We start from the raw sequence: 19531 nt of genomic DNA, 5'->3' as shown, positions 1-19531 counted from the left end.
AAACCACATTTTAAAGTCTGGCCACAACTCAGAGAAGGTTCTACTAGAAAACATTTCTGTGGACTTTACAAAACTATTGTACTTTTTTTTTTTTTTTTTTTTGAATATCAGCTTTTGTAACAAATAGGATTTTATTGTACAGCTCCAATATTAACACATTTCCTCTTGTGTCAGAAGCACCAAGACACCAAGACTGAAAGCAAGAAATATCTTGTATGTGGTAGATGTGTGTACTGCAAAGCTTCCACTCCTGACAAAGTATAATCACATCTGTAAACACAGGTAAAATGTTGCTAGACAGACATGCAGCATGAAAAGGAAAGTATTCCTCCTACACACACACACATGCACATACACATAAACAAATATGCTTCCCTCCAGTAAACACTGTTCTGTTCATACAATGTACTTGATTTTTTTTTTCTCCATGTTTTCATAGCATCTGAAAAAAAGATTCTCTTGATAATCCTTCAGTGTCTTCCAAAACTACTTTTTATTGTGTTGGGAAATGGAAAAAAAAAATTCCAACCTTCAGCTTTCCACTTTTCTCAATAGAATCTCTGCATTTTCTTCTGTCATGTCCCATGAACAAAAACACTGGGGGCAAGGACACCAGTGGTTTTGAGGGTAGCATTGGAAAGAGAACTTGAGCCCTTAAAGGCTTACTTACACTGTGCCTGTCAACTAGAATAGGTGGCCTTATAGCTGACTGGTTAAGCAGAGGCATATGGTCTATATGTGCAGTTAAGCAAAGGGACACACAGGCCTTGCAGACTCATTACAGGGATGTGTGGTGGTTTTTTTATTGTTGTTGTTTTGTTTGTTTATTTTTTTAATTGAAAAAAAAAAAAGTTTAGGAATTAATTTTGTAAGAGAAAAACATTGTGCACCTCCCTGGATAAATGACAGTAAAAGAGGAAATGGAGGTGATGGAGGTGGGATGGTATTTTTAAGGGCCAGAACTCCCCCATGCCTCCCTTCATATTATTTATCCAGAAGACCTTAAAAAAAAAAAAAAAAAAAAAAAAAAAAAAAAACACTAATTAATTCAGCCAAACATAATATTTCTCTAAATATTAATGCATCATAATAATCATAGAATCATCTAAACAGGAAAAGACCTTCAAAATTATCAAGTTTGACCATCAACCTGACATACTGAGTCCCATCACTAAACCACGTCCCTTAGTGCCACAAATGGATGATGGTATAGTTCATTGTGTGTATAGTTCATGTGAAATACTCCAGCACATGAGAGGATGTGCACAAACATTTCATGAAAAAAAAAAAAAAGCATTTGAAATGGCATCACCATATTATCACAAAATGCATACTCCCATTTCAGGATTAAAAACTTTTACATTTATGGGAAGAACTGTAAGGATAAAATCTGTAGGAAAATGAGCAAAGAATTGAGATAACACATTATTTGATAGAAGTATATCTCTGAAAATGAAATTCCCTTCTTGTAAAAATTAATTCTGGATAAATCTCAGATGAAACACATAACAGAGCCCATCTTTTTCCCTGTGAATATCTAACAGGAGCTAGTTTTCAAGTACCCTGTAATATTTTTTTTAAGTTTACAGAAATACGTAGCATGTACTTTTAAAATTAAGAACAAATTACTTGAAGGCATACAGCACTCTTGAGTCCAGCTTAAAATATCAAGGTCAATATTTTTTTCCTATTTGATTCAGTTATAACCTTGAGAAATTCACAGAAATATATGGAATGATTCCTAATTTACGAGATACAATTACAAAACAAAATTTCACACAAACGATTTCAAATTGTTTAAGCTTTCAGGAAAGTGGAACAGGTTTATACAAATGCAACTACAGCATAAAATTCTGTAATTTGGTACTTTCCTGAGCATTTATTTCTGTATTACTCTATTTTAATTTGTAGAGATGCAGTTCCTCTGAATAAAGTCTTCGTAATTCACTCTGGCTAAATATGTGGCTCATGAGTGACTTTGAGAAGAAACGTTTGTTATAATGACTGATCACAAGATGATCAATTTTCTCTTAGTAGCAAGAGCACTAAGATAGAATGTGCTAAGAAAACAAACTTCTTACGAAGTGCAGGGATCCTAAAACCTCCTAACCAGTAAAGATGCATTAACTGGATTATGTCAATTTACAGTAAGACTAAGGAAGTTGAAGCACCCTCCACTAAGGGGTTGCTCCTGGTCACATGATAGTGCAAAACAAAGCTGGGCCTAACTCACAATTGTGTACCCCATTACAGAAATAAAAACAATCTAGCTTGTAGTTAACCACAGTCATGGTGAATGGAGTTAAATCCAGTTGGAGACTGGTCACAAGTGGAGTCCCCCAGGGCTCAGTAATGGGTCCAGTTCTCTTTAATATCTTTATCGATGATCTGGACGAGGGCATTGAGTGCACCCTCAGTAAGTTTGCAGATGACACCAAGTTAGGTGCATGTGTCGATCTGCTCGAGGGTAGGAAAGCTCTGCAGGAGGATCTGGATAGGCTGCACCGATGGGCTGAGGCCAACCGTATGATGTTCAACAAGGCAAATGCCAGGCCCTGCACCTGGGGCACAACATCCCCAAGCAGAGCTACAGGCTGGGAGATGAGTGGGTAGAAAGCTAGAAAGCTGCCTGGCAGAGAAGGACCTCGGAGATAGTGGCTGAATAAGAGATAGGACCTGGTGGATAGTCGGCTGAATAAGAGCCAACAGTGTGCTCCGGTGGCCAAGAAGGCCAACAGCTTCCTGGCTTGTATAAGAAACAGTGTGACCAGCAGGGCTAGGGATCTGATTGTCCCCCTGTACACAGCTCTGCTGAGGCCACGCCTTGAGTACTGTGTTCAGTTAGCCCCTTGCTACAGAAAGGACATCGAGGAGCTTGAGCGAGTCCAGAGAAGGGCAACAAAGTTGGTGAGGGGTCTGGAGAAAACAAGTCTTACAAAGAGTGGCTGAGGGAGCTGGGGTTGTTAAGCCTGGGGAAGAGGAGGCTCAGGGGTGACCTTACTGCGCTGTATGGGTACCTTAAAGGCTGTAATGAGATGGGGGTCAGTCTATTCTCCCACGTGCCTGGTGACAGGATGAGAGGGAATGGGCTAAAGTTGTGCCAGGGGAGGTTTAGGTTTGATATTACGAAGAACTTCTTTACTGAGAGGTTTGTTAGGTATTGGAATAGGCTGCCCAGGGAAGTGGTGGAGTCACCATCCCTGGAGGTGTTTAAAAGACGTTTAGATGTAGAGCTTAGTGATATGGTTTAGAGGAGGACTTGTTAGTGTTAGGTCAGAGGTTGGACTAGGTGATCTTGGAGGTCTCTTCCAGCCTAGATGGTTCTGTGATTCTGTAAACTTGCTCTGGGACTCAAATCAGTGCTGTCATACAATTTGCAGCTTTGTGACAGGTCCAGTGAACTCAAGAGGTACTACTACATCTTTGGTCTACTGGGGTTCTGGTGCCCAAAGTAACAGGTCTGTAAATAATTGTACTGCACTGCCTAGTGCACAAGTAACAGTTTGTCTGATGCTAGGTTGTCTCTGGATGCACAGTACCTAGGCCTCAATTTCTGTACCAAGGATATCAGTGTATCAATTCTCTAGGATACACTTACCTAGATGCCAAAGGTATTCAAGCTCCTTATGGAAATTAAGTAGGTATAAAGGTATATATTTGAGCTGTGTTCAATTAGCTGTTTTATTTTTTTATATTTTTTTAATCTTCATAACTTAGCCACAGTCATGACAAAAGCAATGTGAGCTCCTAATGGAATCAATTTAGACACATGTATTTCCTGAGCATTGCTGGCTCTGCAATAAAGAGTTATTAATTTGGAGGTCTGAATTTATCTCGGGACTTATTGGTTTCTAAACACTAATAATGCAGGACTGTAATTGTCTTTTCTCTGCCACACAAAGCTGTAGGACCACTTCAAAGTACTTCAGCCAGATGATAAAGCTCCAGAATGAGCAAGCTATGCCCATCAAATAACTTCTCAAAGGCTCATACGGTTTATCTAAAGGTTACTAGAAAATACAGGTTCTATTTATGTGGAAAAAAAAATTCACTTGCATTTCCCAAGGTCAGTAATACTCTCTCTTCAGAATGTGATTGCAGAGAATAAATGCAATACTTTGAGCAACTTTCCATTATGCTCATTTGTATTTCAAAATTTGCATTCCACATTCCCAGCAAAAGAAGTGACAGGAAATATCAGAGGTTAAGGGTGAAGTTAACTTCAAAATGGCAATTATGGTTATGAAAAGGAAGGTGTGAATCTGATTTGTAAGGGTCAAGTCATGATTTGTGTGGACATTTCAAGTGACAGCTAAGGCTCTACACTGCTCCCGTAGGAATACACCATGTCACCTCATATTTAGGGCTTCTGGTAAGTCTGCAACCTAATATGAATTTCTTTCCTACATTTAAAGCTGCTGTCTCCAATTTAATTTTAAAGAATATTAATATTTACAAACTGATTTCAAAAATCTACAGAGGATGAAAATGTCAGCATTAATGAGCCTTCTTCAAACACTGAGTGGAACAACTCATTTAAAAATTCTAAGGATCACAAACTTTGATGAGAAAGCAAGTTTATTTTCCAAGTTATCGCCTTATTAGCAGTTCATCGATACACAAGTTTGGCTTTTATTGTTTAGTTCATATAAGTTGTAATGAAGTTTATACATGGTTCAATACCAGAACATGTTAAGCCCCAAACCAGCCTCAGCAAATTTCTCCCACCAGAAGCAAGAAAATTCACAAAATCACAGAATCATCTAGGCTGGAAGAGACCTCCAAGATCACCTAGTCCAACCTCTGACCTAACACTAACAAGTTCTCCTCTAAACCATATCACTAAGCTCTACATCTAAACGTCTTTTAAACACCTCCAGAGATGGTGCCTCAACCTCTTCCCTGGAAAGCCTTTTCCAATACCTAACAACCCCCTCAGTAAAGAAGTTCTTCGTAATATCAAACCTAAACCTCCCCTGGCACAACTTTAGCCCATTCCCCCTCATCCAGGCACGTGGGAGAATAGACTGACCCCCACCTCGCTACAGCCTCCTTCAAGGTACCTATAGAGTGTAATAAGGTCACCCCTGAGCCTCCTTTTCTCCAGGCTGAACAACCCCAGCTCCCTCAGCCACTCTTTGTAAGACTTGTCCAGACCCCTCACCAGCTTTGTTGCCCTTCTCTGGACTTGCTCGAGCACCTCCATGTCCTTCTTGTAGCAAGGGGCCCAAAACTGAACACAGTACTCAAGGAGTGGCCTCAGCAGAGCTGAGTACAGGGGGAAGTTGCAAATTCGTATCAGTTAGTCAGGGTTGTGCCTGGTCCATTAACATAACACAAATAGGTAAGAATTCGGATATGTATCTTTCAATCGTCACCAAGGATTTTAGAAAGCATTTAAATCTTATGTCCCTAACTACACTGATTTTGACTATTCTATCAGAGACTTCTGCTACTTGTCAACACTAATCTGTTAATGTGCATGCAGTGGTAATGAAAAGAATGATGCAATTTATACAGAAAATCTGTAAGTCATGGAAGATACCATTGCCATGGTAATCTGTACCCACCAATTTAAAGCATAAAATAGAAAACACAAAATAAAACCTGTTAATCAAGTAATTCAGACGCATAGAAAATGAAGCATGGATTTTTCCTTTTGGACTTTAAGTGTTTTCAGTTATTTTGTCCACTACTCCGTGAACCTTTTCCCACCAAGTCTTCAAAATCTTGGGGATTTTTATTCTGTCAGACTGTAGCTTTCCCATGACTGCATTATCTAACTCTTAATAATTTAAATAGCATGCTAGAGTAATCTCTAGGGCAATGACCTTAATAAAAAAAATCATTGTAATTAAAATCAGAAAAAAAAAACAACCCACACTCGGAGAAAAAAAATGAAAAACTGCTATATAGGACTGAACTGATTATCCCTTTGGAAACTTCTTTTCTCTGAGCAAGGTTAATCTCATTCTGAAAATCTTAACCTTAACATTAAAAAAAAAAAAAAAAAAAAAAGCAACATTGCCATAGGCATGTCATCTCCCTAAGGAGATGCAATGAATTGCTAAATAGTTACTTCTCAGTCCCTTGGAAATCTTCACACTTCATCAGGTTGTAGTTATTTGCCCATTGAAGTGAAGAGAAATCAACAATATGATCCTGCGACCATGACACTCAAAGAGAAAGTTGAATAGTTTCAAATCTAATTAAAGGATTAGAGGTATTAGAGAAACTAAAATGTCTTTATTGTTGTATCCCAAATTATCACTCAGAGGAGGGAGAGGGTGCTCCTTAAGAATCACTTTAGCGTACATGCCTATGCTGTAGCAATAGTTGACATTTATATATATATATTATACATTTATATATATATAATCTATGACATTTCAATGTGTCCTGGGTCTGTCCCCTCCCAGATACTAGGAAGAAAATTAATTCTGTTCTAACTGAAGCCAGGACACAATGCCATAGAAATATTTTCTTATTTTTAACTACCTTTATCAAAGCAGACATTAGACCTTGCCCATATTTTATTTCCTTTCCAGCACCTCTTAACAATGTTTTACACAAAACAAAGTCTTAACCGGTTATTAGACTCAATATTTTCTTTTTAAGAATAATTCATTTATCCATATATCCTTATCGTCTGATTTGCTTTTAGCAATGTAAAAAATGTTTAAATTTAAAGAACAAAAAACATTCCCCTTTGACACTTTTTTTTTTTTTTTTCGACTTCTTGACTTTTTGATTGAAATGTGGGCAGTGGGGTGTTTTGGTTTGCACGTATATTTTTTGAATACTTGGGTGTGATGAACTGTAAAAGACTTTGCTTTGCATGGATAACTTGCATATGCAAAAACAGGCAAACACCTATGCACTGTTACCTCTTTGAGTAGTGCTCAGCTTGTGTAACACTAATAAGCTTAGATTCTATGATACATAGAACAGACTACAAAGTATTATACAAGGGCCTCTTGGTAATAGCTGGATGCTAAAATACCTCATATATATTTGTTTCTGTCTCTTCAAATAACATCCACACAGTACAACTGTCAGGAAAAAGGACTAGGGCAATGGATTGCTGGCAAAGGCCAACAGCAAACAGCTAATACCTTGCAAGAAAAAGAATTATCCTATCCAGCATATCAGAGCTCTTAAATGTAATTTCTGTCTTAACTACACCAGTATCTCAATTTAATGTGGAAACTTCCTTTTTAAAATATAGGATAATGGAAAGAGGAATAAGAGAGGAATGCTCAGTATGGCTTTGAAAAGCAGTGGAGAGTTGATAAATTGCAGAAAAAGGAGGAAAATTGAGGAAAATTGAGGAAAATGACCATAACATTGTGTCTCCCATAAACATTATTGAAGTTATGAATACATTGGCATCTGGTAATTGCCCTCATTTAGGCTCCAGGATGATTTTATTTTTATTTATATATTTATTTATTGTAACTGCTAGATAGGGATGAAAGATCAACTCTTAGTTCCTTGTACTGGAACAAATTCCTTTTGTGACCATGAGTAAATGACAGATTGGTCATATGGTCATATGACTTTCGTAGAGAAAGAATTATGCTCACAGCTTTTAGATCAAGTTTTTAGTTTCTGCAAAGTTCATTTCCTACTTTTAAAATCTCTGGCATTTCACTTTTCTCACATATTATAGTCTTTTCTCTTTACAATGCATCTACAGTAGGAAATGATTCCTACTACAATGCAGAAGGACAAAGCACAACGAGTGCAGAAAATGACTGGAACACTGAAAACCACTGGTAGAGTGGGACATCTCAGAAATGATTTGTTTAGGAGAAGTGCATTAAGGACTAATGGGAATCCTGACTTTTCACTGGGATCTTGAGTAGTCACAAATACTGAGGGAAAGCACACTGGGTGTTAGATAATTGCCAGTGAAGAGGACCTGTGGGAAAAAAAAAAAAAAAAGACAACTAGATCCCTCAAATGTGTAAATCAATACTAATACAGTACAGACAGATAGGTGATAATACTACCTTTAAAAGGCATAAGTGAGACCTCATCTGAAATTCTTGGACACTCATGGTCAGAATAAAATAATCTGAACTGGAAGAGTGGAGTGAAGAGCCATTTAGACAATCCAAGTGCAGAGGCCTTACTGACACAACAGCACAAAAGCAAAATGAAGGCCATTTGGGATATGAATCTTCACTACAGATGAAAGAAATACTGAAAGGCCCTAGACTGTTACCAGTTTTTATGTCCACTATAACTCTGTACTGGGTCTGGCTGGGATGGACTTAATTTTCTTTACTGCAGTCTGTATGGTGCTGTTTTTTGGATTTGTTGCTAAAACGGTGTTGTTAAAACAGTACCCAGTGTTTGAGGACTGCTGAGCAGTGCCTGTACAACATCAAGATCTTACCTTCTTCTACAGAGTAAAATAATCCTCTGAAAACCTGAAGAATGAATGTGTACACAGACTTTTCCTATGCTATGTTTCAATACCTCAACTAGTTTAGTAAAAGGCATTCCTTCTATCTGGAAGTTTTGTACATCTCTTGGTAATACATAAACAAGGGGAAAAGACAATGAAGACAAAGGGACATAGGAGTGACACAGGCACAACAAGATACACAATCTCAATTAATGTATTTAGGTCAGAAACCCAAAATGTGAGATTCCAGAAGAATCTCCCCATGGAATATGGGATGAAGACTGGGAGGAGAATTTTAAGATGGAGTTTGATAAACTTGTGAACTGGCATATAACTGCTTTTTACAAGAGCAGCGGTCTGCATTTTATAGCCCAGAGGTGGAAGAAATCTCCTATGTAACACATATATAACAGCATCTTTTCCAGGGTTAAACTCATACGCCTCAGAAAGACCTCTCAGCTCACACACTTCTGTGTTGTGAGGAAAAGTCAATGGATGTAAACTTCCATTAATGTCTTCCAATACAAAAGATGGCAGAAAAAACAACCTGCCCCCATCTTTTTATAGGTAACAGACAACATACAGATAAAACTCTCTGTAAAAGCACTTTGAACCAGTTACAGAGAAAGTAATTTTACTTTTGCCAAACAAAGGAAATATGAAAATGTTACATTATCATCACTACGAAAAGATAACATCCTTTATGAATTCACAGTATTATGTTCTTTTTACTGGATTGCAGGAAACAAGTTTCACGCCTCAGTCATATCTGTTTCAAAGAGGAGAATGCAATTTCTATTATGTGCTATTTTATTGACTGCAGTGGGCCACATGTTACTTGCTGGAAGACTGTAGTTCAATTCATCTTCCTCCTAATAGCCTAGAAGAGGGAGAAATTAACCCAAGGAACCTTTCCCCTTCCAAATGTAGCATAAACTGCAGGAAGAACTTATTTTTGCCCTTACATAACAGTACAAGACCAGCAAGAATTCTAGGTAGGCCCAAATAATACAGAAGTAGATGCAGCAATCTTGTTGTCTGGAAAAAAATATATAATAAATATAATTTATTAATAAATAAATAAATATATATATATATATATATATATAAATAAATATTATATATCTTACATCATATATAATATAATATAATATAATATAATATAATATAATATAATATAATATAATATAATATAATATAATATAATATAATATTATATTATATTATATTATATTATATTATATTATATTATATTATATTATATTATATTATATTATATATAATATGATGTAAGATATATAATATATAAAATATATATTATATAGCATATATTTTATTTATATATATATATATATTTCTAAGAGTCGTGCCTTAAAGCATCAACCTAGATAAAACTCCTGTTATACCAGCACTTTGCATATACTCTAAGGGCTGGCAGTTCTTGTTATAATATAGCATGCATTTTAATTTGGATTTAGCTCTGTTTTTACATGACTGTGATTACACAGTAAATCTACTGTTCAGACTGCACTAGGTTACTAATGCATTTCAATAAATTGTCAATGATCTGTTAATACTGACTGTAAGAATCTGTAGTCCTATTATAAAAAGCAATAAAAAACAATGTATTTTAATATAGCAGATAACCCATATAAACTTCTCTGTATTGCATCACATGAGAGAGCCAAAAGCTAAGCCTTTACATGCCAGAAAAATAAAGGAATTGGTGCAAAAGACCTTTTTGAATATTACTATTTTTGGAGTATTTTCTATTGCTCTTGGAATCAGATTCTACTATTATTCAGAATAATTATTTATTGAAAGGCTGTTTTACATACACAATATATTGAACTAGTATCCATTCCGAACTACTATATGAGGCCAAATTCAAGCACAAGAATTATGGAAAGACCTTGGAGCGTCTTCTCAGATGACGCAGAAGAGTATAATGCAGGAAAAAAACAGTGAAAGCACAGATGTGAAGAACAGTATGCCACGCATCTTGCTGCACTGGTGCTGTCTTTGTATCTTTCTGAGAGTCATCAGTCTGCTGTAGGGGATTATAGAAAGATTTCTGCATGCTAATTACTCATCAATTCTTAAAGATGTTTCTGATATAAATAAAATGTTTGTACATTGCTTATTACTAAATATAGGCCTGGGATTTTAGAGGTAAGATTTCTGACTGTGGAATTACAGAAATCAATAGCAGAATTTCTGTGGATTTATAGAAATGTACAAGTACAGCAAACAGAGATTTAAGTTTAATTTCCAGATCTGCCATGGGCTTGCTCATATGATTCTCAGCAAATTATGTACTTTCACTGGCTCCCTGATAAAGTGCAGTGTATGAGAATTAACATGATGATGTCAATGTCTCTCTTATATTTGCATGAAAAGTACTAAGCATTACTCATGTTAAATAACATATTGGTTTCTAGAATTTCAAGGCAGACAATAGGCCAAAGCATTCTCTTTCAAAATATGCATCTATCAGAATGCATTTCTCCTCCCCCCCCCCCCCCCCCCCCCGGGACTCTGTGATTTGTTCTAGGAACGACAAAAATATTTCAATACTCCAGTATGTAACATTATATTTACTGTAATTTTTTGAAAAAAATGTCATAAATATATGACAAGGATTTGCCGCGTGCCATGTTTTAATAATACAGTTTCCTGTGTGTGAATGCTTCCTCCTTTAATCTACTGAAGAATGGACCAAAAATAAAACTATAATTAATTTTTTCGATGATCAAAAATGGTGAAACACTTTTTTTTTTTTTTTAACCACCCTTCATATCATATTATGGTTCAATTATCCCTTATACTGCCCCTATACAGTGGCTGTAATTATGAATGTGAATATGATGTAAAGACTGGCTGGAAGAACAGAAAACAGAGCTTTTAACTTAGAAAACACAATTAATAAATTAAAATTATCATGACACTGAAAAATATTAGGAATATTTCGACTTTAGATTTGTCAACCAACACAGATATAATGCTATTTTTAAGGAGTTACCATATAACTTATGTAAACTTTTCAAAAATTAATAAAGCATGATGAAAATAAATATCTGGTTTGTTATGTTTTCCAAACTACAATGGTGACAAGCTAAAACAGACTTCCTTTAACCTTTGAGAGATTCTTTAGCACAAATTAGTATTATGGTATAAAGCAGCCACTACCCTTGTTGCACTGCATGCCCTGAGTAACTTGGTGTCAACTTCAGTATGTTTATTTAACTGGTATGGCTAAGAGCTAAATTTTAAAACTATCAGAGGAGAAAATTCCCAGCTACCACTCACTTTTAATACACCAAAAATACTTTTATCACTTCAGTCAGAAATTTGATCAAATTTACTGGATAACAAACACACACGTATATATGTGTGTGTAAGTATGTGTACATGTACACAAAGAAAACTTGTCCTTTTCCTAGTTCTTAAGTGCATGAATTCTCTCCTCCGAATCTTCTCATGCATCTTCATTGCTCAAAGCAGAAGGCAGGCAAACAGGTGTGCTTGTATGACAAATGATTAGCCCGAAATCAAACCTGTTGTACGAGCATAGAAAGTAATTTCATCTTAGAATCATAGAATCATAGAATATCCTGAGTTGGAAGGGACCCTTAAGGATCATCAAGTCCAACTCTTGACAACACAGGTCTACCCAAAAGTTCAGACCATGTGACTAAGTGCACAGTCCAATCTCTTCTTAAATTCAGACAGGCTCGGTGCAGTGACCACTTCCCTGGGGAGCCTGTTCCAGTGTGCAACCACTCTCTCTGTGAAGAACCCCCTCCTGATGTCCAGCCTAAATTTCCCCTGCCTCAGCTTAACCCCGTTCCCGTGGGTCCTGTCACTGGTGTTAATGGAGAGCTCTTAATCTTAAGAGCTTTTAACAGATTGCACATGATGCCATAAATTAGTAAATGTTACTACTGCTTATGAGTTATTGGAATATCACAAGCAACCTTAAGGAAGATGCTGAATCTTCGTTCACAATAGACCTTGTCTCCTAACTCTTTCCAGAAAACACTGGGGTATGTTGAGCATATAGAGTGAAACATGAAAAGCTGACAGTAAATACAAAAATACATCAGAACTTTAATATATAATGTTAAGGAAGCAGAAGAGAAAAAGTCTTGAGTTGGTTCATTTTCTTTATTTTTATCTAGGCCTTCATCTTCTACATAAATCAGATTATCAGCAAAAGAATGACAGAGGTCATTGACACCCAAACAGCTGACATTCATGTAGGTATAACCTTTACAGAATATTGATAACTTACACTGTTCATTCTTTCCATAATTGATGATAACAGACTTTTCAGGACTTTTAAAAATATGACATAAAAAACTTGAATAGAACTTATAAAGTAGAGATATATTGCTATATTGATCTCGTTACAGAAGAGGCGCAATAGTGATTTGCAACCAGGTTAACCAACACTGCAGACAGAAATCTGAACAACTCAATCAGTTTAGTTCAGCCTTGTGAAAGTTAAGTAAAGAGCAAATACCTAGCCAAGGATGACTCTTCAGAAAGATAATGAGCATTTTAAAGACAAACAAACTAAATACAAAACCCACTACAAAACTGTAAAGTATCTACTTTCCAATCTAGAAATAGTGGCAAGAACACCCCATTACTGAAATATTTTGATAGTCTCTGCATCAATTTAAATTATTGCCAAAGTGAATCAATGCTTTTCAGAAGTTATGGATGTGATGCAAATATATTTTAATAGTGGCTATCTCCTATGGACTATCAAATTAGACAGACATATTGTTTCTTCTGATCTTAGAAACTATGTAATGAAATGTCATAGGCAACACAACCCAAACAAACAATCAAATAACCTAACATAAATCAAAGATAATCTTACTTTTCTTTGTTACTTGAATCACTTTTTAAAATTATATATATATATTTTATTTTGCAGAAGAAAACATGCTGAAAAAGGACTCAGTTGCTCAGGATCAAAATAGCTTATATCAAAAATATCAAATAAATACTGTTTATCTTCTACAATGTTAATAGTTTAAACTCACTGGTCTGACAGTTATAGTAAGTAAGCATTCATTCAGCTGAAATTTTTCATGTCCTGTTATGATTTTAGAATGATTCATAATAAACTGAAATGAATGAATAATTAAACAGCTATCATTATTTCCTTTACATAAGATATTAATTTTGGTTGAAGATCATTTAGAGTGTAGCTACTAGGTTATGTATAGATTAAACAGAACAGAAAAAATGTGCTTCAATAGCCTAATAGACATGTAATAGCTGCAAGGAGATAATTTTGGGAAACTTAAATGATTCTTTAAAAGCCTTTTGAAGCTTTTGAATTCTTGAGCCAGAGCTGGAATGTTCAGACAAGGCTTCAACCTTCCTGATATTGGCTGGAAGGACAATAGGGTTGGACACTTACATCTAGGAGATATGTGAAGTGTCCTGAAGACACTTTCTTGACATATATGACCATATGACTTGTGGACCAGCTATTCCCCGAAAGGGAAGAACTGGTCAAAGATGTGAAAGACAATGACAAAAGTCAAAGGCTGTGAGGAAGCCCTGAAAGGAGTAAGAAAAACAAATAGTTGAATCTTATCAACATTCAGGATGATCCAACTACAGAACTGAAGCTTTGCAGAAAATTACACTCTCAAAATTGGTTAGAACTTTTTGGCATTTCAGGGGTTTTCTCCTCCCAGGATTTTCTTACTTGTGTTTTAAGGTTCCATTAAAAAAAAAAAAAAAAAAAAAAAAAAAAGCTTGTACCTCCTATAAAAGTACACTTGGACAAAGGTTTTACAACTTCTAGAAGAGGAAAAAAAAAAATTTACCATTTATATACTTTCTCATCCTCCAAAATTTGAATATTAAGAATGTTCATCTAAGAGTCGCTGAACTTACGTACCTGTTGCACAGAAAGCCAGGGTTTACATGTAAATCATAAACTCTTCTGCCTTCTTCAGTGTCCAACTGGAATTTCTAAGTGACTTTCCCAAATACGTTTCCACCTGATACTAAAATTATTCACTGAATCCAACAGAGATGACAGAGATGGCTGTAGAAAATTATAGTAATGATAGAATATGAGAACAAGGATATGTCCTTGTAAAGTATATAAATGTAAAGTACCTTAAGTAAAAACTTAAGGACTTAGGTATGCCCTGACTATTCTACAAAAGGGATTTTTGTCTTTCGTGGTTCTGATCAAATTCTTTCTAATCATCTTCAGAAGTCTTTTTCAGGTTACATTTTGTTCAAAGCAGTACTACCATGTGAAAAACCTGCCTTTACTAAATTGACTGCATTTGTTTTCTAACTTTACTCAAGAATGGAGTTCACAGCACAGTTAAAAATAACGAGGACTTGATTTTTGTTTCTTTCTTTCCTTTTAATTAAAATATTGAGAGAGCACCAGTTGAATCCCACACAGTAATCTCCTGAATCTTGACTCAGAATATATTAGAACACTGGGTTCGCTTTATTCCTGAAGAGGTTTCATGATAACATTTCTATACTTAAAGTTAAGAGGATAGTTTTTTGGGTGATCAAAGTCAAAGTAGTTTAATTTCACACTTTCAAAAGGATGTAATGCAGGAGTTATAAATACTAACTGCCATACTATAAATGTGATATAGGAGGTCCAGCACAAGTGAAGTTTCTCAGATCATAGAGAAAAATAACATGAAGTGCCAAGTGAAACGCAGAAGAAAAAGTAGTTGTGAAAGATTCATGAAACAAAACTTACAAATATTTTCAATAAAATTATTGAATAAAAATATAAACCCTATGTACAGCTTCAGTCTAAAACGACAATTGTTTTCAAAACTTATGAATATTTCAATAGTTTTCAGCTCAGAATTTCCATTTGCAACTTCTTAAGATGAACACGTGTCGTGGTTCCACTCAAGTGGGCAGCCGAGCTCCACCACAGCCGCTCTCTCACTCCCCCTCCTCAAAGAGGAATGGGGAGAAAATACGATGAAAAGAGCTCAAAGGTTGAGATAAGGACGAGAAGATCACGCAGTAATTATTGTAACGGGCAAAACAGACTTGGCATAGGGAGATAGTAAGATTTATTGCTTATTACTAACAAGCTAGAGAAGTGAGAAACAAAGGAAAAAAAACAAAAGCACCTTCCCCCCCATCCACCCTTTTCCACCTCCTCCCCCCGAGCGGTGCAGGGGAACGGGGGAATGGGGGTTATGGTCAGTCTACAGCGCTTCTTCTCTGCCGCTCCTTCTCAGTCACTCTCGTCCCCTGTGCTCTGGGGTCCCACCCACGGGATGCAGTCGTTGATGAACTGATCCGGCATGGGCTTCCCACAGGCAGCAGCTCTTCCAGAACTGCTCCAGATATGGGTCCGTACCACGGGGTCCATCCCTCAGGAGAAAACTGCTCCAACCTGGCTCCCCCACGGGCAGCAGCTCCTGCCAGGTCACCTGCTCCTGCGTGGTCTCCTCTCCATGGGCTACAGGTCCGGCCCGGAATCTGCTCGGGCAGGGGTCTTCCACAGGTGGCAGCCTCCGTCAGTGCAGGTCCACCTGCTCCACCGTGGTCTCCTCCATGGGCTGGAGGGGGACATCCTGCTTCACCATGGTCCTCACCACAGGCCGCAGGGGATTTCTGCTCCGGCGCCTGGAGCACCTCACCCCCTCCTTCTTCACTCACCTTGATGCCTGCAAGGCTGTTCCTCACTCTCCCAGCTGCTGTGTGGCGCAGCGCTTTTTTCCCTGTCATAAATATGCTCTCACAGAGGCGCAAAACAACATCGCTTATTGGCTTGGCTCTGGTCAGCAGTGGGGCCCTTACCAAATATGGGGCAGCTTCTTGATCCTTCTCACAGAAACCACCCCTATGGCCCCCTGCTACCAAAACCTTGCCATGTAAACCCATTACAACATGTTGGTACTGGAAATAAATATCGATGAGAACTTTACCAACAAAATAATGTCTCATTTCAACACAATAAAGACTTTAAGTTATGTAAGTTGGCTCACTTAGCCATTATAATGATTTGAGTTTTTACAGCACAAAGACTTTAGGAAGTATGGCATTTCATGTTCAACTCATCTTTATGCACAGCCATAAAGCTGTGCATCCCCACGTTCGTCCATCCCCACGTTGACAGGGAGGGGAACGGAGAGGACAAGGAAAGCCCACCTGTTAAACACGTGGCTCCGGGGCTGGTGCCTACGCAGAAATCTTGGGTTTTTTGACCATGGGGCAGTTTACTCAGCACCTGGTCTGATGGCCGTAGACGGATCCCTATCCTTTAGGGGAAAAAGGATCCTGGGCCAGGAGCTGGCGGGGCTCATTGATAGGGCTTTAAACTAGGTGAGAAGGGGGATGGGGCTGAAACAAGGACTGTTGGGGCTGTGCCAGGGGGAACAATAGCAAGGCCGGAGGATAAGGTAAAGGCCCAGCTGAAGTGCATCTACACCAATGCACGCAGCATGGGTAATAAACAGGAGGAGCTGGAAGCCATCGTGCAGCGGGCAGGCTACGACTTGGTTGCCATCACGGAAACGTGGTGGGACCAGTCTCATGACTGGAGTGCTGCGATGCCTGGCTATAGGCTCTTCAGAAGGGACAGGCAGCACAGAAGGGGTGGCGGTGTGGCTCTCTATATTAGAGAGTCTTTCGATGTTGTAGAACTCGAGGCTAGGAATGACAAGATCGAGTCCCTTTGGGTTAGGATCGGCAGGGACAACAAGGCTAGTGTCCTGGTCGGGGTCTGCTATAGACCGCCGAATCAGGATGAGGAGACGGATGAGGAGTTCTACAGGCAGCTGACAGAAGTTGCGAAATCGTCAGCGCTTGTACTCGTGGGGGACTTCAACTTCCCTGACATATCCTGGAAGCACAACACAGCCCAGAGGAAGCAGTCTAGGAGGTTTCTGGAGAAAGTGGAAGATAGCTTCCTGACGCAGCTGATTAGTGAACCTACCAGGGGTGGTGCCCTGCTAGACCTTCTCTTCACAAACAGAGAAGGACTGGTGGAGGATGTGATTGTCGGGAACAGTCTTGGGCAGAGTGACCACGAAATGGTGGAGTTCACTATTCTTGGCGGGGCCAGGAAGGGAACCAGTAAAACCACTGTATTGGACTTTCGGAGGGCTGACTTTGGGCTGCTCAGGACACTGGTTGGTGGAGTCCCATGGGAGGCGGTTCTGAAGGGCAGAGGGGTCCAGAAAGGCTGGGCGCTCTTTAAGAGGCAAATCCTAATGGCGCAGGAGCGGTCTATTCCCATGCGCCCAAAGATGAGCCAGCGGGGAAGAAGACCAGCCTGGCTCAACAGAGAATTGTGGCTTGAGCTTAGGAGAAAAAAGAGGGTTTATAATCTTTGGAAAATTGGGCAGGCCACTAAGGAGGACTATAAGGATGTAGCTAGGCTGTGCAGGGACAAGATTAGGAAGGCCAAAGCTCGTCTGGAGCTCAATCTGGCTACTGCCGTTAAAGATAACAAAAAACGCTTTTATAAATACATCAACACAAAAAGGAGGACTAGGGAGAATCTCCATCCTTTACTGGATGCAGGGGGAAACTTAGTTACAAGAGATGAGGAAAAGGCGGAGGTGCTCAATGCCTTCTTTGCCTCAGTCTTTAGCGGCAAAACCGGTTGCTCTCTGGATACCCAGTACCCAGAACTGGTGGAAGGGGACGGGGAGCAGGATGTGGCCCTCACCATCCACGAAGAACTGGTTGGTGACCTGCTACGGCACTTGGATGTCCACAAATCGATGGGGCCGGATGGGATCCACCCAAGGGTACTGAGAGAACTGGCAGAGGAGCTGGCCAAGCCCCTATCCATCATTTATCAGCAGTCCTGGCTATCGGGGGAGGTCCCAGCTGACTGGCGGCTAGCCAATGTGACGCCCATCTACAAGAAGGGCCGGAGGGCAGACCCGGGGAACTACAGGCCTGTCAGTTTGACCTCAGTACCAGGGAAGCTCATGGAGCAGATCCTCTTGGGAGTCATCCTGCGGCACTTGAAGGGCAAGCAGGCGATCAGGCCCAGCCAGCATGGGTTTATGGAAGGCAGATCCTGCTTGACGAACCTGATCTCCTTCTACGACAAAGTGACGTGCTGGGTGGACGAGGGAAAGGCTGTGGATGTCGTCTACCTTGACGTCAGCAAGGCTTTTGACACCGTCTCCCACAGCATTCTCCTCAAGAAACTGGCTGCTCTTGGCTTGGACTGGCGCACGCTTCGTTGGGTTAGAAACTGGCTGGATAGCCGGGCCCAAAGAGCTGTGGTGAATGGAGCCAAGTCCAGTTGGAGGCCAGTCACTAGTGGCGTCCCCCAGGGCTCGGTGCTGGGGCCGGTCCTCTTTAACATCTTCATCAATGATCTGGATGACGGCATTGAGTGCACCCTCAGTAAGTTTGCAGATGACACCAAGCTAGGTGCGTGTGTCGATCTGCTCGAGGGTAGGAAGGCTCTGCAGGAGGATCTGGATAGGCTGCACCGATGGGCTGAGGTCAACTGTATGAAGTTCAACAAGGCCAAGTGCCAGGTCCTGCACCTGGGGCGCAATAACCCCAAGCAGAACTACAGGCTGGGAGAGGAATGGTTGGAGAGCTGCCAGGCAGAGAAGGACCTGGGAGTGATGGTGGACAGTCGGCTGAATATGAGCCAGCAGTGTGCTCAGGTGGCCAAGAAGGCCAACGGCATCCTGGCTTGTATCAGAAACACTGTGACCAGCAGGGCTAGGGAGGTGATCGTCCCCCTGTACTCGGCTCTGGTGAGGCCGCACCTCGAGTACTGTGTTCAGTTTTGGGCCCCTCGCTACAAGAAGGACATCGAGGTGCTTGAGCGGGTCCAAAGAAGGGCGACGAAGCTGGTGAGGGGCCTGGAGAGCAAGTCCTACGAGGAGCGGCTGAAGGAGCTGGGCTTGTTCAGCCTAGAGAAGAGGAGGCTCAGGGGTGACCTTATTGCTCTGTATAAGTACATTAAAGGAGGCTGTAGCGAGGTGGGGGTTGGCCTGTTCTCCCATGTGCCTGGTGACAGGACGAGGGGGAATGGGCTAAAGTTACGCCAGGGGAGTTTTAGGTTGGATGTTAGGAAGAATTTCTTTACTGAAAGGGTTG

The sequence above is a fragment of the Anas acuta genome, chromosome 2 (genome assembly GCF_963932015.1).
Source record: "Anas acuta chromosome 2, bAnaAcu1.1, whole genome shotgun sequence".
In the NCBI taxonomy this organism is placed as follows: domain Eukaryota; kingdom Metazoa; phylum Chordata; class Aves; order Anseriformes; family Anatidae; genus Anas; species Anas acuta.
This window is presented reverse-complemented; position numbering follows the sequence as displayed.